Here is a 6,018-nt window from a genome sequence, read left to right on the forward strand (position 1 = left end):
TAAATAAGATAAGTGAAAGTTGGAGCTCCTCCCAGACTGAGCCTCAAAACACTTCTGTTCTTCCTTTACTTTTATCTGGGCCCCATCAGAAGACAGATGTTTGAAGCTGTAAAAGAGGTCAAGCAATCTTTCCTTTTATCATGCCCATGGTTGTCTTTCACTCTTTTGTAGTTTCCGGCAGAAATGAATCATAGCTGTTTATTATATTTCACGAACTAGTTCAATTTACAGACATTGTAAAGCAACTTGTTTCTTCCACAGATGAGCAAGGGAATTGGGATTTAAATTGAGAATAATTCCAGGAGAACTGTCTCTTGTGTCCCACAAGGGCTGAAATGAAGTTTTCCACATAAATATCACACATCTACTTTTCCCATGTCTGGACATAGAAACCAAAATACTCTCCAGTAAACAATATTTTATGCAACATTTATTGTGCTTTAAAAAAGTGCTTGGAAAAAATTTCAGCAAATATAACAAAATGTTACAATTATTAAATTTACACTGGTGTTTATTTTATTAGCCTGTATGCTTTTCTGAACATTTGAAATATTTAGTAATAAGAATAAGGAAGGTACTTAATTTCATTATATATATATATATATATATATATATATATATATATCCAAATATAAAAGCAACTTTTCCTTTTTTCTTTCCTTTGAGAAAACTGGACTCCTTGACCCTACTAAATAATTTGTGCTCTGTAATACTACTGTCAGTATGGAGCTGTATAGTCCCTCACCGCCATCATCTGTTATATTTGCTTAGAGGGGTTTTTACTATAGTTCTTCTGGCTATTAAAAAGCCTGTATTAGGTACTGAATCATGTTTACTAACCCATATTTCAAAACATCAATCGATTCATTCTTTTCGCGAAGCAATAAAGCCCTTTTCAAAGCCTTGAGAGCAATGGAAGGATAATATGCAGGCATTTCCATTGTTAATACTAAGAGAAGGTAAGAAAAAAGGTTGTAAATACTATAAACTTATTCATCGGTTTTCATACCATGCTACAGCTTGCTTCCTCTAATGAAACGTGACTAAAACAGATTAACAATCAATATATGCATAGGCATGGGCACATACACACACGTGTGCGTGTGCACACACACACTAAAGATGAGTTTTATAAAATGAACAATCCACAGATTGTTTCAGAAAGACCCTCTTCTTTCTTGGCAGAGTAGCAATCCCAGGTTACATCTTTTATTCAGTAAACATCAACAGAAACCTACCATTGTTTCTATACATACAGTTATGAAAGTGAAGCCACAGTCTCAGGAATCACAATCAAGGAAGGGCATATCAACAAAGAGAAAGCAGATCAGTAAAAGGCACTAATCAATAGCAGATTTAACATAATATGTTGGATTTTTTTCCAGATGCTAAAAATAGGTAAATTTTGACAAGACAATATCAGAAATAACTCTGAAACTTTCAGATTCTTTTATCAATCATCTAGAATTAGAGTTCCATTAAACAGGCATTATACAGGAGCAGTGGTCTTAATCACATGTTTATAAGGTATACATTCTTCATGGCTCTAGGAATTCTGTCTCTGCAAGACTAAGGAAAGTCAAATGCGATTGTTGTGTGCCTGAGGTAACCTAGTACCTTTATTAACCACACTTCTGCTTCCTGAGCAGGGTGAAAGGAAAAAGGATAATAATTAGGCCATTTTCTACAGTGTACTCTCCCACTGAAAGGCTCAAAGTCCTCTAATACCACTTACAGTTCAGCCAGAAAGTTGAGTGGCAGTTGAGTTATAAACATTTCCAATATTTCTCTGTACATTTTAAATATATTGCTAAGATTGTATCACTTTTGATTAGTGAAGCAATTACTATTTCTAGCTAGCTGAGAAAAATTAACTTCTGAAGAATGAGCTCCCTCTATTGTGTAGTTACATAATTAAATTCCACACATAGAATAAATTTGAGTGCATATTATGAACAATGCAATTTCTCTAGCATTTATAAATACAGTAGATACATGCAATTGTTTCTCATGACCATAGGGCAATTATACTCTCATAGAGTGAAAAAGATAAATGCACAAAGGACTGTAATACAAAATAGCTTTCTAAGAGTGCCATTAGAGAGGGAGAAAAATGTTCTATGAGGAAAAATTATTCACCACCTGGAGGTAAGAAAAGTAAAGAGAGCAAAGAAAATAGCAGGACCTAATGGGCACTAGCCTTGCTAAAGTGTAAATATAGATCTTACATGTGACTGCTTCAAATGTTTTACTTTCTAAATGAGGACACTCCCACACTGATTCTAGGAAGCTGTTCAGTAATGGATTATTCAGTTTGGCTTTAACTTCAAAGTCATATAGTAGAAGCAGTGTCTCACATGGATCATTTGTGAAGTCCCCTAAGAAAGAGGCAAAAATGCAACATTCTTTGTGATTTCATTTTACAATTCGTTCCTATTTAATTTTTTGTAGAAATTTTCCTGTTCAGGAAAATTAATTTTACTTTCAATTTGAAGGTCATCCCATATAGACTTTTAAAAATTTTCAAATCTATAAGTTTATCACTAATTTCAGCACCCTGTAATGTATTCAAAAGCACTGACTATACATTTTCTGATATTTTTTCCACTATGCTAAAAGTTATCCTGAAAAAGCTCTGCTGCTGTTATTAAGGTTCTAATTTAAAACAAATGTTTACCTGCCTCTGCAAATGTGAAACTATGCCTATGCTCACTCTCATGGTGAGTTAAATGGAAGATGTGGTGCTTCATAAACTAATAGTGGTTTCCCTTTAAGCAAAGTAGAAGTTTCCAAATCATTTCATTAGTCAGTCAACAGTACTTTTTGAATATCACCACAGGAAAAATCTTATACCAAATGATATAAAGCATACTAGGTTAGACAATTTTCATTCACCTTTGGTAGAAAGAACATGAAAACAGTTTTGAGGTTTAGCATGCATGCAGTAATCTGAATGAAGAGCTCTAAGCTTTAGCAAATAGCTTGATGAATTTTTATGTATGTTTAAACTTATTTAATCACTACCAGGATCATGATAAAGAACCACTTCTAACACTTTAGAAGACTTACCTTTGCTCTTTTCCAGTCAATGTCACTTCATGAGTTAACAAATATTTTTACTTCTATCATAATTGATCTTAGTACTCATTTTTTTGTTTGTTTGTTTTTTGGACAGTGTCTCACTTTCTAGTGCAGGCCAGTCTTGAACTCACTATGCAGCCCAGGCAGGCCTCCTACTCCCAGCAATCTTCCTGCCTTAGCTTCCTGAGTTCTGGCTTTATTGGCACCATAATGCCCATTATTACCCATGAATTTATATAAACAATGTTTAATAGTCAAAAGTTGCCATTATACTACTTCACTGAAATGAAAAACCTTTAGTGTAATACTTCTAATAATAGCATATCCTCATTTTGACATAATTTATCCTATTCATGCAGTTACTACTATGCTCAATTTTTTTTCCCAAACTCTAACGCTTTCTTCGTCTTTTATGAAGTACGACTTAAGTGTTAACTCTTTTAGAATTCTTTGAAAGAAATTCGAAGCCAGGTGTAGTGGCACACATCTATAATATCAGCCACACAGCAGGGTGCTGAGCAAGGAGGATTGCAAATTCAAAGTCAGCATGGGTGACTTAGTAAGACTTTATCTTAAAATAAAAAATAAAAAGCGTGGGGCTGCAGCTCAGTGGGATAATCCTTGATTATCATGTGCAAGACACAGGATTCAGTCCTTAGCAAGGGGGCAAAGGAAGGATTGAAATTTTAATTTTCACCTCAAACCTGTTTGACTAAAATGAACAGAATTTCACTACTATATGAGTTAAAATAAAGACTAGCATAAAAAGCAAAAGTGATATCTACATACTCAGCAAATTATTTCCTAAGCCATTTATACTACATCACAGTTCCAATTAACATAAGAAAAAATTGGTTCCAAATGTTTGGCATTTTGACTGCAAGCTTTAAATCATAGTGCCGGTCTTCTCAACAACTCATCTCTAACAAAATGGTTGTGTAGATAAGTACAAAAATTGGTATGTCTAGTAGGTGGTATTTTATGTAGTCAAGATAATAAGAAAATTTTTAATAAAATTAGGTTTAAAAATGCAGAATGTCTTGATAATCACTAGCTTTCTCAAAGGCCAAAACCAAAAAAGGGAAAAAAAAGTATTAATTAATATTATTTTGCTTTAAGAAGCCAAAAACTATTCCATTTCTAGAAATAAGCAATAATGATAAAAGATGTGATTAATATACTTTACCTCTCTTAAGCCAAATCATACCTTTTACCTCAGAGAGGGCAATTTTAAAATCTTGTTCTACAATAAACCCCATTTTAAACTACTATCTATAGGGTTAATAATCCAAAGTCACATTTCTCGATAGGATATTTTTATTTCAGTAAATAAGCTGCAAGAATGGTAAATGACTAAATCAGGCATAAAAAATTTTTACTTCATGTTGAATATCTATCTGAAAATGCATTAACCAGAAGGCTTGAGTTTTTTTTTTCAGATTTTGAATATTTCCATACTCAGATGAGCTATCTTGAAGATGAGACTCAAGTCTAAATACAACATTTGTGTTTCATACACATTTTCTACATGTAGCCTGAAGATAATTTTATGCAATAGTTTTAGTGCAGCTGTGTTTCGACTATGATCAACCACATAAAGTCAGGTGTGAAATTCTTTACATTTGGCATTATGCCTATGCTTAAAAAATTTAAGGTTTTGGGGGCATTTTGGGTTTTGTACTTCCAGACTACAGGATTTTCAACCTGTATAATAAGTGCTAATTTATAGGCCATTCAACAGATACCAATAATACTTAATATGCAAGCCCAAAATTATTATAGTATTATGGTAAAAACTAACAAGATTCTTCTATATATTCATATTTCATTTAGCAAATTAATATTTAATACCAGTTTGAAATCCAAAGAAACCTCAGCATTATTTTTAAGATAATATTTTTTTCTGATTGTAGAGTATGTTGACACTTTCAACCTTTTAAAAATTGTTTAGTTTTTGCAATACTTTCTAGATTTTTTGTTTCTTCTTTTGCAGCTTCTTTCTGGATTGAATTATCTTGGTCTATTTTCAGGACAGTATAGCACTTGCTGGGAACAGTGGAATAAAGCCCAAGTAACTGTTTTAAGGAAGCCATGTGAGTTCTTTGCAGCCCATTCCACAACATACTCAACGAAGTCAAACATCTTTGTAGTAGCTTTAGGAAAATTGAGGCTTGAGTAATAATTTCTAGCTTTGTTGTTGGTTTATAATCCCAATCCCAGAAGAGCTTTGGTTATTTACTTTCCTTCATTCCACCATATACTTCTGACAGGTTTAAATTCTTAACAGGGCCACTCACCTGTGAGAGTCCCATTCACTCATTCCCCTCAGCCGTAGCAAGCAATGTGGCCCAGCAGGGCTCACATTGCTGAGAGTCACTGGGAATCCTGAGTAAGAGCTACCATACCTTGTACTGCCCTCTCCATTGCCATTTTTACTGAATACAAGGACATCAGAGGAATATCTGCCACCATGTTCCCCTGCAGTACCAGAGACTCAGATTCCCTGTAATACTTTTAAATTTTTTGAAGTCTATTTTAAGATTTGGAATATGGTTTATGGTGATGAAATTTTCCATATCTATTTGAAAAATGTATGTCTTGTTATTGTGAGATAAGGTGTTCTATAAATATTAATTAGGTCAAGTTAATTTGTAGTTGTTCATGTGTTCTATATCTATATTGAGTATCACTTTACTTATTCTGTTTACTGATGGAGGACCATTGAAGTTCTAACAATAGTATTAGATGTATGTATTCCTCATTTTAGTTCCATTAACTTTTGTTTCATATATTTTGGAAGTCTGTAAAACAATTCCATTTACAATAGCAATAGAAATTTTATTCAAAGATGATATTCTCTTCTTAGGGAATTTTATAAAATACCATTAGAATTAATAAGCAAGTTTAATAAAATCAATATACAAAAATGAATTCCAT

General features: G+C 33.0%; 1 pseudogene; it reads right to left on the reverse strand.

The window, feature by feature from the left end:
• Window positions 1-2,131: 2,131 nt before the first annotated feature.
• On the reverse strand, window positions 2,132-5,223 carry LOC101788608 (small integral membrane protein 15-like; annotated as a pseudogene).
• Window positions 5,224-6,018: the final 795 nt, after the last annotated feature.

Source organism: Cavia porcellus, unplaced genomic scaffold, assembly GCF_034190915.1.
Source record: "Cavia porcellus strain 051 isolate PalLab524CR breed Dunkin Hartley unplaced genomic scaffold, mCavPor4.1 scaffold_3, whole genome shotgun sequence".
NCBI lineage: Eukaryota > Metazoa > Chordata > Mammalia > Rodentia > Caviidae > Cavia > Cavia porcellus.